The 16,820-nt window shown below is 41.9% G+C and overlaps 1 protein-coding gene across 20 annotated transcripts in view; it reads left to right on the forward strand.

Moving 5' to 3' along the window:
* RARB (retinoic acid receptor beta) overlaps window positions 1-16,820 on the forward strand; it is a 1,227,259-nt gene that overhangs the window by 610,882 nt on the left and 599,557 nt on the right. For 4 of the 20 annotated variants that reach the window (XM_081521069.1, XM_081521070.1, XM_081521078.1 and 1 more), the window contains one exon: window positions 4,692-4,858. The exons of the other annotated variants lie outside the window; for them this stretch is intronic. The gene's annotated coding sequence lies outside the window, so the exon portion shown is untranslated. The remainder of the gene's footprint in view (window positions 1-4,691; window positions 4,859-16,820) is intronic. 20 annotated transcript variants of the gene reach the window in all.

Below are 16,820 nucleotides of genomic sequence, written 5' to 3' on the forward strand. Positions count from 1 at the left end.
GAATGGGCGTCTGCAGCAAGGAGCAGTTCTGTTATTAAACAGAATGATAGTGGATCAGATAACTTTAGATGGTCCATACATTTTAGAAGAGTTCTTTCCCATATTTGTACACTGTGTCATTTAGGTTTATTTTCACAACTTGCTAAGGTTAACCTTGCTAAGTTGCTGAGGTTAAGAAGATGAGGGGGGCAGATAAGACATTGCAGACCATATGAAGATTTTGAATCAATTTTGAGAGATTTAAGGAAGATACATATTTTTCTGCCAAATATGGATTTAGATGTGGTAGTTAAGATCATGCACGCGTATAGTCATACTTTCTGGGTACAAAGCCAGGACCCATGATGTCTTACTTGTGTGACTTCCTAACTATGCAGCCTGGGGCTGGCTGGCTTCTCAGTGCATCAGATTCTTCTTCTATCAAATGGAAAGGATAATAGTGAATACTTCATAGGTTTCCTCTGGAGACTAAATGAGATAATGCACACACATTGCTTTACGTTGTGAATACCTGGTACATAGTAACCACTCAATAAATATTATAATGTGAGTGCAAGTCACTCAGTCATGTCCAACTCTGTGACCCCATGGACTATACAGTCTGTGGAATTCTCCAGGCCACAATACTAGAGTGTGGGTAGCCGTTCCCTTCTCCAGGGGATCTTCCCAACCCAGGGATCAAACCCACATCTTCCACACTGCGGGTGGATTCTTTACCAGTTGAGCCACCAGGGAAGCCCCAAAATACTGGAGTAGGTAGCCTATTCCTTCTCCAGTGGATCTTCCCAATTCAGGAATCAAATCAGGGTCTCCTGCATTGCAGGTGGATTCTTTACCAACTGAGCTAGCAGGGAAGCCCAAATATTATAATAGTAATGGCAATTGTTATTAGAATTATTATTCATCCTCTCACCCAAGTACATACCTGCTTTCCAGATGTGAGCAATTTCTGGCTCTAAAAGAGAAAGCTTTTGACAAATGTTAGACCTCAAAAAAAAAAAAAAACCTGGAAAACAAGAGCATTATTTATTTAATTTCATGCCTTCTGATCTAGCTTTACCTCCCGATGGTATTTCTATTTGTTCTCACAAAAGTCAATATTTTCCTGTTTCACCATTTACAATAGATTTTTATGTGGGGCATATAAACAGTATGTGAAACTATTTAAATTACATTCTTCCAAGTGTAAGATCAAAATAGAAAGGAAGCCTGCTGCCATGGTTCGTATGAATGGTGGAAATGTCAATAGTTTTGCTTCTGCAGAAACCAAAAATAAGTAGGGAGGGCATGTTTGATAATTAGAGGTTTCAGAATAGGGCTCTCAGGCAGGGGGTCAAACTCATGAGGATAAACACATTATTGGGTTAAACTTTTTGTGACAAAGGAAGAGCTCCGTTTGGATTCATATCAATGTACAGAAGTGTATTCACACTTCTCCTTGCTGTTCTCTCAATCAGTCCTCCTGTGACTTGATGCACCATATCTAATTCTTCATAAATCAGCTAAACTTTAGAGTGATATTGACAGTGGCTTTGCTGACCCCATTGTTTTCCGTCAAGAGTTTTATTCGGCTTCAAAACAATTTGCCATGAACGCCCTTGTTTGCTTGCCACACAGGTCTTTGTTTGAGCTGAAAACTTTGATTTATAACTGCAAATAATTGATGGCTGTGGGGTAAGGGGACCATAGCTCATGCTCCTCCTCTTTTAATCTTCCTTTGCCCAGAAATCCACATAGTGGCACATTCTCAAGGGAACAGGGCTGGGAATTTTTCCATATACCCAATGGGAGGCCATTCATCATGGTGAGGAGCGTGTTTGTGAAAGGAAAGAAAACAAAAGTCAGACCACCACAAGATGGCTTATCAAAAGACTAGATGTTAAAGCTGATGTATTCATTGTGGGGCATTTATCAAGAAAACCAAACTATCTCATGAACCAGATATACTTGCTACTTCAAAAGTGAAATTTGATGTTAGTACTTCAGATTATTAATATTGAGAAGGCTCTTCAGAGCCCCTGACAAGTTGCTTGGTCTTTGACTGCAGAGCATTTGGAAGCTCTTTTTAAGTGGCACTGTCTGTTTTTCTAATAATGGAAAAGGGAAAAAATACAGATTTTTTTGTTCTGTTTTTGGCAGCCTCATAGCTTGCAGGATCTGTCATTCTAGAATTTGCTGAATTTAAGGCTGTGTTCCCTCCTCACACTTTAGGTTTACTAATTCAAAAAGGGTCAGTGAAACTTTCTAAATTGCGCTTTTCTTTAGGATGCAAAAATTGATACTAAGTTTCTGAAAGTAATTTGAGATTCTTCTCAAGGATTGGAAAGAACAGAGTGAGCCATTATTTTTTCATATTCATTGTGAAGATATCAGACTCTGTAATTTATTTTCAGTTTATTTTGGTTTTTCTTCATAAAAATTACCTTGCCAGCTAAGGATATACCAGGATATTTCAATAGCCTATTGAGAAAAAAATTACATACACACTTTTACAAATGAATTATACTTCCAATATTAGAGTAACACATCACTAGATGCAATAAATTTTAGGTGATTTATTTTCATGATTGAGAATGTTAATACATCAAGGAAAAATAAAGGAAGTAACAAAGAAAATCAAAGAGAATTGTAAGCTGAGGGGAACTGGATCATATCCTACAAAAACATCCCAAATTATGACAAGAGCTATGTTGAAATATCAATATTGCTTAATATCAATCACTGTATTTACTAAGTAAACAGCTCTTACCATTGAAGTGGCATTGAAAATGGTCTGAGGAAAACATGTCCTGGTGCATTTTTTTCATGCACCTATTGATATAGGCATTATTTGAAGTAATTTGCTTTATTTTGCATTGTTTTATCTCAGTGAAATTCAGCAATATCAATTATCTCCTTGTAAGAAAAGCCAAGAACAGTTCATTTCCTCCTCTTTAAAGGGGTCTGAACTGATAAATAGTTCCCATGTGAATGATGGTAAAGTCAAAATGGAAGTAGTGGTTTTCATAGATTGTATTCCTTGTTAAATCAGAATCCTTTGAAATGAATAAAAAGACGTTTCCCAGATGTTGCTACCTTAGGACTCAGAGCCCCACTCCATGACATAAGAATCAGTGGGTCTTGGAGAACAAGCCCATATCGTTGACCATATGTGAAATCTATCGGTGACTTCAATCCAAGTCTACTGATACGACTTATCAGAAAAACATTCATTAACAAAATGAGAGAAAGCGGTAATTAAAATCCATAGTTAATTTGAATGAAAGCACAAAATAACACAGACATAGGACAACTGTGAAGAATTAAAGATCTATTTCCTTGACGGGGATGGGAGACACATTCTGCAATAGGTTATCATCGGAAACAACTTGGGAACTTGGCTTATTACCAGAAAGAATTTTGAAATAAAACCCCTATACAGATAAGAAGCATGTAGTGCAGCATTTTTTAGTTCTTTCGTGGGAAAAATAAGTATCTGAAGAAAGATTCCAATAGGGGATATTAAACCTCGCCGAACTTCTGATATTTGCTCTTAGTTTTAACAACTCTACATTTCAAAACCAAAATTTACTTGTTTTGTACAATTGTTTTTTTTTGATATTCTTTTTTTTAATTTTTAATGGAATATAGTTGATTTAAAATATTGTATTTATCTGTAGTGTACAACAAAGTGAATCAGTTATACATAAACATATGTCCACTCTTTTTTGGATTATTTTCCCGTAGAGGCCATTACAGAGTGTTCAGTCGAGTTCCCTGTGCTGTACAGTAGGTCTTTATTAGTAATTTACTTTATGTATAGTAGTATAAAGTAGTGTGTGCATATGTCAGTCCCAATCTCCCAGTTTATCCCTAGCCCTCCTCTCCCTGGGTAACCATAGTTTGTTTTCTACATCTGTGACTCCCTTTTTGTTTTGTAAGTAAGTTCATTTGTCTGTACAAGTGTTATTTTAAGACAACGTATCATTCTGGACATTTCCCACTCAAACACCTTCCTGTTGTCTGATGTTGTCCTATACTGAGGATGTTTTGTCCTGGGAGATAAGATTTTTTGTTAGACTTTGTGTATGAACAGGTTAAATTAGGCCAAAATAAAATACTTATGGTACTGAGGAAACAGAAATGGCCCCCAAATAAAGTGTAACATTGTAGCCATAAGCAGAGAAGAATTTCAGAAACAGCCAATATGGACTTAAAAGAGTAATTGCTCTATGGTATATCATAACAAGCATCTCTTGTTCAAACTCACACTCCATTTTTCACATAGGGGAAAGAGACGATTTCCTTCAAGAAATGTCTAAAATAATCCATGATCTCAAGAATATGAGGTACCTTTTATTAAAATAAAATATGAAGCCCATTGGCTGTGTTCCAGAAAAGCTGAACTGGGGTAAAGGACATAATGACCAGTCATAACTTAGCGTGCAATTATTTAATTGGGGGATAGATTTTTTCTACAACTGTCCCTGGCAGTAGCTGCCATTTGATCCTAAGGCTTGGATTAAATGTTTCATCAGTCGTGCCTATTTAAGGATCTTTGTGGAACAACAAGTCGGTCCCCTGGGCAAGTCCATGTCAACTGCAATAAAGAGCACTGTGCACGTGAGTGAGAGGTAGTTTTTTGCTGGACATACAGCATCGAAGGTGTGTGGATGCTTTCTGGACGCTTCCTGCACTTTGTGTTTTGCTAGACATAAAGCATTGACGGTGTGTGGATGCTTTCTGGACGCTTCCTGCGCTTGGAGGACGCATGGTCTCCTGATGGCAAAGGGTGGAAGCTGAGATCAGGGTGTCCATGGATTTTATGATTTCCTTAGGAAAATGAATTCTCAAGTTCCAGTCCTCTTTCCAAGCACAGGTAAGTCTTTGGGGAGCAGGAGAAGTGTACAGAAACTGTGACAAGCCTTTCTTTTCCAGCACATATTTGCTCCCAAACCAGACCTTGAGGTGGACAGCTCGTGGCTTTATGCCTACTACAGAATCCACCATCTGCTTCACACAGGGTAGATATAAATTTTATAGACTTTGCAATTATCGTTTAGTTGGTTTTAGTTTGGTTAGGTTTTTTTTTTTCTGTCAGATACTCTCTGAGCAGTCATAGACAGAATGCCCATAGCAAAGGAGGACTGGAATATTTGGAAAGTGGGCACTAAAAGGCACGTGTCACATTAAAACAGTTGAATACATTTAAAGGCATCCTGGAAATTGAAATCTGAACATCTGTACAGAAAAAAAGGCAAAAAATAGAATCTGTTGTTGCTACTCTCAATAGCGTGTAAAAAGCCATGTAAAAAGGTTTAATTTGGGGTTTATTTTTCCCTCTGTGATACTGTGATCATATTGGTGTGGTCTGCATATTCTGCAAGTTATGTCAAAATTGATAAAAATGCGTCCTGCAATGAGGTTGAATCAGAAGATGCTGCGTGGAGATTTATTTGCAGGATCTGGGGATGTGTTTGAGCATGCTGTTTCACTCAAATTAAGAAACCAATTGCAGCCCGATGTTCTTTTACAGACTTCTAGTATTTGGATAATTGAATGCTATGCCCTGCCTCACTATAGCTTAAGATGCATCTTTCTGAGATTGGGGAAAAGTGGAAACAAGTGCTTTTACAGCCGGGCTCCTGAAATCTGCTGACTAGGCACGTAAGAGAGAGGAGGCGGTCCTGCCGATTGCTTTAAGAAGTTCACAGAATCTTTCCCATCTGTTAGTAGCGGGAAAAAAAGTATCCAGCCGAAAAGGTTGCAAACTGTGGTGATGTTTGAGCTCTTTTGAGGACAGGATCAGAAAGCAAACACTCCAAATGCCATTTTCTTTTTGTTTCATGTAGGATGTTTTCTTTGTTCAGATTTTTGCCCACGATCCTTTAAAAAAAAAAAAAAAAAATGAGGCTCTGTTCCCAAATAAAGTGTCTCTATGCTGCTAGTTTGTAAGCAGGCGTTCCTTGAGAATTGAGAGAACATTGAAGTGAAGACTAGTTGTCTGCCGTTTTACTTTCGATGTTTCTAAAACCACATCGCCCTGTATGTGGGGAAGAGATGCACCTTCTGAGCTCTCTAGCCTACCCCTCACCAGTAAGAGCAGGCTGTTACCTGGAAATTGGAATCTTTGACTCAGATCACCGGCTTCCTCTTTCTTTTTTTTTTTCCAGAAAAGATTGCAAGACAACATTTACAATTGTGCAGAATGTCTTATTAATATTTACAATACAATATGCCTCTAAGAAGTATGTCGCCCTGCTCTGAGCGAGAATTCTCTTGCTTGCAGTGGACACACTCTTCCACATGATTTTGGCTTCCTTTTCTATTAGAAGATTAGCTTTGAGTTGTTTCATTTTTAGTTATGTGATCTGGCACCACTTAAAGCTCTGGTTTTTCTCCTTCTACTCAAGTAACTGGGTTGGGATTGTTTGTTGCTGTTGTTCAATTTTTATTGGCGGAAGTCAGGAGTGATCCTTCTCAGGACCTGCTGTGAACATGGAGCTTGTAATTCATCACCACCGTGTTAGAGAGACTGAAATCTGGGCTCTTCCCATGACCAGCCCTATCCTGGGACTGACATGTCTTCAGGGCGCAGGCCTCCTGCTGGATGAGCGGTTCCCCTCACCCCCCTTCTCGCCCAGCACCCGCCCTGTGGTCCTGGTGGGGGTGCAGGTGTGTTCAGAGCAGCTCTTCTCACATTCCAGTGTGCATCACACCGCCTGAGGGTCTTGTTTACATGCAGTCTGACGCGGCCAGGCTGAGGGGGAGCCCGCGTTTCCTTATTCCGAGAAAATACCCCCGGATGTCAGTGTTCCTGGGCTGTGGGTGGCAACAGTGCAGGATGCCCTCCCTCTATGAGCTACAGTCAAGCAGGTCGCATGTGAGCCTGCACAGAACATGTGGACAGGGACGAGGGGAGAGGGCCCCTGGGCTGACGTCCATCACCCGTTCCACACCAGTCACCTGCCCTCCTAAGGAAGTGTGGAAGGTCGCTGATCTTGTGTGTGTGTGAGAACGTATTTTTTTTTAATTTATTTATTTTAATTGGAGGCTAATTACTTTACAATATTGTAGTGGTTTCACCATACATGGACATGAAGCAGTCATGGGTGTACATGTGGTCCCCATCCTGACCTCCCTCCCCATCCCATCCTTTCAGGGTCATGCCAGTGCTCCGGCCCTGAGTGCCCTGTCTCATGCATCAAACATAGACCGGCGATCTATTTCACATATGGTAACATACATGTTTCAATGCTATTCTCTCAGAGTTTTTCTTTTTCTTTTTAATGGGAGGATAATTGCTTTACAATGTTGTGTTGCTTTCTGCCGTTCAGTTCAGTCGTGTCCAGCTCTTTGCTACCCCATGGACTGCAGCAGGCCAGGCTTCCCTGTCCTGCTGATTTCAGCCGTACAACTGCGCAGATGGTCCCCAATCTTTATTCAATATCTGGGTTGAGAGACAGACATGTAAACCATGAACCGCAATAGACTGTGTTAAACAGATGGCAGTGGCCCTCAGGGGAGGGAGCGGCTTTGCAGCTGTGGGTTGGGTGAGAGGCTCCCGTGCTGATGAGGTAGGAAGGGACCTGTTCAGAGGTGTAGAGACATGACCTAGCGTCATGTCAGAGGGAGCTCACAGTTCCTGGGGCAGGAGATACATGTGAGAGGAGCAGCAAATGCAGCTCACAGTTATTTAAAATTTTTTTTAAAAGCCCATCATATGCCAGGCATTTCACACCAATTCTAGTCTTACAACAAACCTGAAAGGAGTTAGTATTTTCCCATTTTGCAGATAAAGAAACTGTGGTTCAGGGAGATTATGGAACTCCTGAGCAGGTGCACAGCTTGTTGCAGGCTGGGCTGGGTTTCAAGCCCAGATCTCCACGACACCAAAGCCCTGTCTGTTTCCCCCACCAAGCTGGGGGAAGTCAGCAGAGGCCAGATCACCAAGAACCTTATAAACTGGCTGAGGAGGGTGAGCTGGCCCCTCGGAGCAGTGGGGAACCTCGAAAGACTTCTGTGTAGAGGGATGACATTTGGATCTTTGAAAGATTATTCTGGAAGTTGTGTGGAGGATAAATGTAAAGGGGCTTGTGGAAATAGATGGGAAATTGATAGCTATTAAGCACCCAGAATTTTCAGGCCATGGGTGCTCTAGGGAAACATGAATTCATGAAATTCAAGGTCTTACCATCTAGTCTAGGGGAAAAACTTACATGAGATAATATGTGAGATACAGGATCTGAAAGTACTGCAAGTTCAGACTAACCTTGAGTTCATGGAGTGTCAGAGGAGCATACCTGCTGGTAAATGATCTTGTCTGAAAGCAGGAGGAAAAGAGGGTGGAACTCTGGAACTCTATAAAGACCTGATGCCTTAAGATCCACTCATTGAGTTACCTAAATCCAGTTGAATCTTCACACACCCATAACTGTCTGTTGTCTGCTTATGGGCTATTTGGTGCTGTTTCTCAACCTTTCCACTGTTCATTTCACTAACCTGTATTTGAAACTCTTGCCCAATCTAGGGATAACGGCATGTGCAGTATGTATCTGCTGTGTGTGCTCAGTCGTGTCTGACACTTTGCAATCCCATGGACTGTAGCCCACCAAGTTCCTCTGTCCATGGGATTTTCCAGGCAGGAATACTGCAGTGGGGTGCCATTTCCTGCTCCAGGGGATCTTCCCGACCCAGGGATGGAACCCACATCTCTTGAGTCTCAGGTTGCATCGGCAGGGAGATCCTTAAGTGCCACCTGGGAAGCCCGTGTTGTATGGATAGCCATCGAAGAACAGTTGTTTCTGGAGCACCCACTTCGTTCTGGGCAAATATCAAAATTGCTCTGGAGAAATCCCATGAGCAAGGTAATGTCATTCTCTCTTTACAAAGGAGGAAAGAGCGACACAGAGCAGTTAATGAACATGCTCAGGGCACAGAGCTGGTGAGAGTCAGGATGCTGACCAAGGTCTCCGTGACGGCACTGCCCTTACCCTTAGCAGCACTGCCTCCCTTGCTTCCAAACCTGTTTTACTTGCTTGATGTGTTTTTCTCACTACTAACACTTGAGAGGAAACTAAAGGGCTCATCGTGTTGTTGGACGGATGAGGAAAGACAGACTAGGGAAACAGGAGGATCGTCCCAAGATCAAGGGCTGCTCTTCCCCCCTCTCCTGGCTTCTGGTCCTTCTCTGGTCTCCAGGCCTCATCCCAAACGTGGCTGTGTGTTGCAGGAGCCTGGAACTCCCTGAAAAGTCCCAATACCTGGCTTTGAAAAATATGGATGCTTACGTTGACATTCTGCTTCACTTGGTATACAATACCTTGGAATTTCTGAAGCTCTTTAGATGATTCTGGCATGCAGTTAAGTTTGGGAACCACTGTCAATAGCTTTTGAGACAGTAGGTTTGAGATTGGTGTAGAGCAGTGGTTCTTAAAGTGGTCCCTGCACCAGCAGCATCAGTACCACCTGAAAGTTATTAAAATGCAAATTTTTGGATTCCATACCAGACATGTGTATCAGAAACTCTGAGGGTGGAGTCCAAAAATCTGTGTTTTAACAAGCTTTCCAAGTGTTTTTGATGCAAGCCAACCACCCCCTTGGCCGTACTTCCTCCCAACAGGTTTATGGTGTGGAGCATGGTGACCAGCTGTCTGCTATTTTTACTGAGGCCAGAGCTCAGGGGAAATATATTTAAACCCAAATGACAGTACAAGGTATTCAGATTTGTATTAAAGATGGATTTCCTGGTAGTGTAGGTTGCCAGCCACAGGAATAAAGAACTGAGGGAGGATTTTGGAATCTTTCTGGGGGTGGCCAGAGTGCTGCACCATCAAAAAGCAAAAAAAGGAAAAGGAAGAAATTGTCCTCTGGAGAAAAATGAAAGCAGTAAGTACTGTCATCTGACTTCAGTCATTTGTGGCCCTTCCTTCCTGTGCTTTGAAGTCAGCGGGGATGTATTCTTAACGGGGAAACTCTCAGAGCAGTTGAAATCTACATCTTCCCCAAAGTTCCGCGCTGATGGCAGAAAGCAGGCCCTCCCTGCCTGCCTGAGAAGGGTAGGGCTGGTCACGGTCAGCAAAGTGACTTCTCCCCTGCCTCCTTCCCATTATTGGGCCACTTAATTGGCGTCATTTCCCTGCCTCCGCAATTATTTTCTTCAACATTATAATTTTAAGTAACTCAGTATATTAGCCTCTTTCCCTAATGCCCTTTGTTGCATTCATTCAGTGTGGCTGGTTTTTGTCATATTTTTCAAGTATTTCCCTCTGGGCTTAGTATCTGCTTGAGTTCTGTTTTATTGGTTCTTTTGACAATAGTTTGTGAAAGGATTAAGAGTCCAGCATATTGGGTTGAGAGAAGTGTTAATGGGATATAATTGTTTAAACTGAGGACTCTTTGTACCCCAGGATGGGAGGAAGAGATGGAAATACTCATGCAAGGCTGGGTACCCTTGGAAGAATTAAGGGAAATTATATCTAAATTTATTGCACATATTCAAAAGATCCAGCTGTTTGACATTAGTCATTAGTCACCGATCCTAAGATGCTTTATAATATATGTGCAAAATATCCCCCTATGTATTATTTAATTATTTATTTTTAATTGTACCATTTTCTGCACCATCCAATAACTGACTTTGAGTTTTGATTTGAACATTGTTTGCCTTTTTCCGTTTCTAACACATCATGAGGAACCTATGTCTAAAAATGTAGTGAAAATGCTGAGGGAATGAGGCAGAGAGGGTGGGGAGAAGGGCAGCTTAGCTGTTTTTACCTAGGCTGGGTGGGTGTTTCACCTCCTAGTATCTCAAGATGATTAATCTAGGGGTGACCCTGCCTCTTAATTATCTGACAGTTGAAGACCCTGGGAAGACTAATCTATTCACAGAGAAGACGTTGTCAAAAGAAAATAGACCCCTCAGTAGGAAAATGGCTTGGTTACTGTTTCAGCTAAGAAGTGAGATGAGATATGAAGCGATGTTTTATTACATGTTACCTGAAACCTCTCAGATAAAGTCTTCCCTAGCCCCTGGAACTGAGTAAGGAGACACAGACAAGCCTTTATTACTAGCAGCAGAGAATAAGAGCTATGTCTCACCACATTTCAGGGACCTTGCTGTGTGAGTTGTTTCTTTGAGTTCTTTGGAGTGATTTAACTGAAAAGGGTGCAAGTGATTTGAAAGGTAGAGGAAGAGCAAATCATCAGTGACAATGCTGTGAGGATTCTGTCCACATCATATTTCCATATTTGTATTATTAGTCAAAGACCACCTGGAACAAGACAGTATGTGGTCTGGTAGACAATACACTGAGACATCATGGAGATCAACCAGAGACCACCCTCCACAGTTTAAAGAAGAGAAACTATAGATGAAAGAAAAAGAAGATAGGTTACAATAGAAGTATAGCCCAAGTGTGTCCCCAGGTACTAAACAAGAGAGTGAATAGTTAATAATACTGTGTTATATATTGGATTGGCCAAAACATTGGTTCAGTTTTTCTGTAAGATGGCTCTCATAGTGTCTGCTGCTGCTGCTAAGTCACTTCAGTCGTGTCCGACTCTGTGCGACCCCATAGATGACAGCCCACCAGGCTCCGCCATCCCTGGGATTCTCCAGGCAAGAACACTGGAGTGGGTTGCCATTTCCCTCTCCAATGCATGAAAGTGAAAATTGAAAGTGAAGTCACTTAGTCATGTCTGACTCTTAGCGACCCCATGGACTGCAGCCTACCAGGCTCCTCCGTCCATGGGATTTTCCAGGAAAGAGTACTGGAGTGGCCTAGTCATCTTTAACTTCATTTGAAACAACTTGGTTAGATTGTTTTGTGACAGCTGTCATATTGGCATGCATTAAAAAAAAAAATAAAAACATCAAAATTTGTGAATTTTGTGTAGCCATTTCAATTTTGAAGATGGGAGAGTAAAAGCAACATTTGGGGTATAGTATGCTTCACCTAGAGCCAGACATCCTGGAACGTGAAGTCGAGTGGGCCTTAGAAAGCATCACTATGAACAAAGCTAGTGGAGGTGATGGAATTCCAGTTGAGCTGTTTCAAATCCTCAAAGGTGATGCTGTGAAAGTGCTACACTTGATATGCCAGCAAATTTGGAAAACTCAGCAGTGGCCACAGGACTGGAAAAGGTCAGTTTTCGTTCCAATCCCAAAGAAAGGCAATGCCAAAGAATGCTCAAACTACCACACAATTGCACTCATCTCACACGCTAGTAAAGTAATGCTCAAAATTCTCCAAGCCAGGCTTCAGCAATACGTGAACCGTGAACTTCCAGATGTTCAAGCTGGTTTTAGAAAAGGCAGAGGAACCAGAGATCAAATTGCCAATATCCGCTGGATCATCGAAAAAGCAAGAGAGTTCCAGAAAAACATCTATTTCTGCTTTATTGACTATGCCAAAGCCTTTGACTGTGTGGATCACAATAATCTGTGGAAAATTCTGAAAGAGATGGGAATACCAGACCATCTAACCTGTCTCTTGAGAAACCTTTATGCAGGTCAGGAAGCAACAATTACAACTGGACATGGAACAACAGACTGGTTCCAAATAGGAAAAGGAGTATGTCAAGGCTGTATATTGTCACTCTGCTTATTTAACTTATATGCAGAGTACATCATGAGAAACGCTGGGCTGGAAGAAACACAAGCTGGAATCAAGATTGCCAAGAGAAATCTCAATAACCTCAGATATGCGGATGACACCACCCTTATGGCAGAGAGTGAAGAAGAACTAAAGAGCCTCTTGATGAAAGTGAAAGAGGAGAGTGAAAAAGTTGGCTTAAAGCTCAATGTTCAGAAAACTAAGATCATGGCATCTGGTCCCATCGCTTCATGGGAAATAGATGGGGACACTGGAAACAGTGTCAGACTTTATTTTCTGGGGCTCCAAAATCACTGCTGATGGTGATTGCAGCCATGAAATTAAAAGATGCTTACTCCTTGGAAGGAAGGTTATGGTCAACCTAGATAGCATATTTAAATGCAGAGACATTACTTTGCCAACAAAGGTCCATCTAGTCAAGGCTATGGTTTTTCCAGTGGTCATGTATGGATGTGAGAGTTGGATGGTGAAGAAAGCTGAGCGCCGAAGAATTGATGCTTTTGAACTGTGATGTTGGAGAAGACTCTTGAGAGTCCCTTGGACTGCAAGGAGATCCAATCAATCCATCCTAAAGGAGATCAATCCTGGGTGTTCATTGGAAGGACTGTTGTTGAAGCTGAAACTCCAATACTTTGGCCACCTCATGCGAAGAGTTGACTTATTGGAAAAGACCCTAATGCTGGGTAGGATTGGGGGCAGGAGGAGAAGGGGACGACAGAGGATGAGATGGTTGGATGGCATCACCAACTCGATGGACACGGGTTTGGGTGGACTCCGGGAGTTGGTGATGGACAGAGAGGCCTGGCGTGCTGCAATTCATGGGGTCGCAAAGAGTAGGACACAACTGAGCGACTGAACTGAACTGATGCTTTATTATTTCAAGAAAAGTAAAAACGTAACTAAAACACCAAAAAAATATTTCTCATGTGTATGGCGAAGGTGCTGTGACTGATGGAACATGTCAAAACTGGTTTGCGAAACTTCCTGCTGGAGATTTCTTCCTGGACCATGCTCCATGGTTGGGTAGACGAGTTGAAGTTGATAGTGATCAAATCAAGACATTAATTGAGAACAATCAACATTATACCACTTGGGGGATAGCTGACATACTCAAAATATCCAAGTCATGTATCGAAAATCATTTCCACCGAGTTGGTATGTTAATCGCTTTGATGTTTGGATTCCACGTAACTTAAGTGAATAAAGTTTCTTGGCTGTATTTCCACATACAATTCTTTACTTAAACATAAGGGAAACCTTCCATTTTTAAAACAAATTGTGACGGTCGATGAAAAGTGGAGACTGTGCAATCAAGTGGGATGGAAGAGATCATGGAGCAAATGAAATGAACCACCACTAACCACACCAGAGGCCGGTCTTCATCCAAAGAAGGTGGCATTGTGCATATGGTGGGATTGGAAGCGAGTCCTCTATTATGAGCTCCTTCCAGAAAAACAAATGATTAATTCCAGAGAATAACTGCTCCCAATTAGACAAATGAAAGCCGCACTCGACGAAAGCATTGTGAATTAATCAGCAGAAAGTTCATCGTCTTCTATCGGATAACACAAGATGGCAGGTTTCTATCGGAGAAGGCAATGGCAACCCACTCCAGTACTCTTGCCTGGAAAATCCCATGGATGGAGGAGCCTGATAGGCTGCAGTCCATGGGGTCGCGAAGAGTTGGACACAACTGAGCGACTTCCCTTTCACTTTTCACTTTCATACGTTGGAGAAGGAAATGGCAACCCACTCCAGTGTTCTTGCCTGGAGAATCCCAGGGATGGCAGAGCCTGATGGACTGCCATCTATGGGGTCGCACAGAGTTGGACATGACTGAAGTGACTTAGCAGCAGCAGCAGCAGGTTTCTATGACGACTCTGCAGCTTAGCTGTGGAGTCCTGATTCATCCACCTTGTTCACCAGACACTGCACCTTCAGATGTCCTTTTCTTTTGGTCTCTACAAAATTCTCTTAATGGAAACACTTTCAATGCCCTGGAAGCCAGTAAAAGGCACCTGGAGCAGTTCTTTCCTCAAAAAGATAAAAAGTTTTGGGAAGATGGAAGTATGGAGTTGCCTGAACAATGGCAGAATGTAATGGAACAAAACAGTGAATACATGGTTCAATAAATTCTTAGTGAAAATGAAAAATGAGTCTTTTATTTTTACTTAAAAAACCAAAGGAACTTTTTGGCCAATCCAATACTTGACGCTGCTAACAGTAGATCTTAAATATTCTCACCACAAAAAAGAAGTGATAATTATGTGAAGGGATGCAGGTGGTAGCCAATGCTGTTTGATATGATATAATCATTTTGCAACATACAAATATATCAAATCAACACACAGTGTACCTTAAACATACAGAGTGATATATGTCAATTATATCTCAATGAAGCTAGAAAAAAAATTTAAAAAGAGAGTAACAGGAAAACATGTAGTGTGTTACTTGAATGTTTTTGTAAGATAGTAGAATGACTTCAGCAGGGGCATTGATTTCACTAAAGTGTTATATGAAAAATATCTGCAGTCAAAAATAGTGTCCAACTCTGCATGAAAAGCAAGTTACTTGTTGGAGGGCAGTGCCGGCTCACTCCTGGGGCCCCCGCAGGGCCCCCCCATCCTTTACCCTCCCACCAGCCAAGCTCCACTCCCTCTGTGCCCCCCTCTCCAGGGCGCTCCTCTTTAAGGCTCAGCTTCACACCCAAGCTCAGCTAGTAGACGATTCCCCTTCTGGGGAGTGTATTTTCCCACATTTATGCTCCTCCAAATCTTACCCCTACTCATGCACTCATGAGTTTTGTGTATACGCTGCATGTCAACCCTGGGTTAACTCCACAGGGATGAAACAGTAGTTCATGCCCTTGGGTTGCTCACGGCCCTTTGGAGATTCAGACATGGAAATAACCAGTCCATGGTACCAAGGAAATATGGCTGATTTTTGTCGGTTGGTTTTCCTCTTAATGATAAGTATAATATGCATGCAGAAAAGTATACCATATGCATGCAGAAAATGCACATGTAGAGCTGTGGGCTTTCACTAGGGTCCGTGGGATCCTTGCAGAGGGAGGGATTGAGTGTTCCTGAGGTATCTGGGGAAGCTTCCTGTAGGCAGGAAAGCTGGAGGTGAGACCTGAGCAGTGATAGGTATTTACAGACAGGTAAGACAGGTAGGGGAAGAGAGAGCAGGGATTCCAGGGCAGAAATCCTTCCAGCCCACCTTCTCCAGGAAGATTTCCATAACTACTCCACCTCTCACTGATCAGCTTCTTTTATTCACAACTAGTTACCCAAACCAAAGGACTTAACCTTTGAAGTCAGAGACCTCCAACACACAGTCTCCCGCAAGTTAGTTTTTCTTCATGTTTATCTCTAGTCATCAACTAGATGAACTGAAGGATGCAGGGTGAGTTAGGACAATCCTATCTATGTACGTTGGGCAAAAGATTTCACTCAGTAGAGGTTCAGTTTCTTCATCTGAAAGGATTCCTGGGAAAAGATGAACCTGGGTCAGGATTGGCAAAATACCTGTGTGCCAGATCCAGACTTCCCACTGGTCTCATGAATCAAGTTTTATTGGGACACATCCCTGGGAATGTATTTTCACTTGGTCTATGGCTGGGGCTTCCCTGGTAGCTCAGCGGGAAAGAATCTGCCTGCAATGCAGGAGACACGGGTTGGATCCCTGGGTGGGGAAGATCCCTTGGAGAAGTAAATGGCAATCCACTCCACTATTCTTGCCTGGGAAATCCCACGGAGAGAAGAGTCTGGTGGGCTACAGTCCATGGGGTCACAAAAGAGTCAGACACAACTTAGCAACTAAATAATAACAATGGCTGCTTTGGTACCACCTGGAAGTTGCTACAGAGACTGTCTGATCCACAGAGTGGAAAATATTTAATATCATTTTCTTGATGGAAAAAGTTTGCTGATCACTGAACTGTACATTTAGCATGTATTTATTATTTTTGTTGTCATTAGTCTGGATAAATCTAATTTTTAGTGACTCCATTAATTCCTCCTTTTTTAATTTTTATCTTCCTCCTCAGCACTAATGAGCTAACCCCTGCATCCAACTTAAATTGTAAACCTTCTTCATTTTATTAGGCTCATTGCTTGAGGAATTTTTTTTAAATGTTTTTCCCTTAAGACATTTCAGAAGCTACAAGCCTGTAGAGCATGTCTACTTTGAGTAACTAGAATGTCAGCCCTGTGTGAGCAG

This window comes from Giraffa tippelskirchi, chromosome 8 (genome assembly GCF_054371585.1).
Source record: "Giraffa tippelskirchi isolate mGirTip1 chromosome 8, T2T-mGirTip1v1.2.pri, whole genome shotgun sequence".
Classification (NCBI taxonomy): domain Eukaryota; kingdom Metazoa; phylum Chordata; class Mammalia; order Artiodactyla; family Giraffidae; genus Giraffa; species Giraffa tippelskirchi.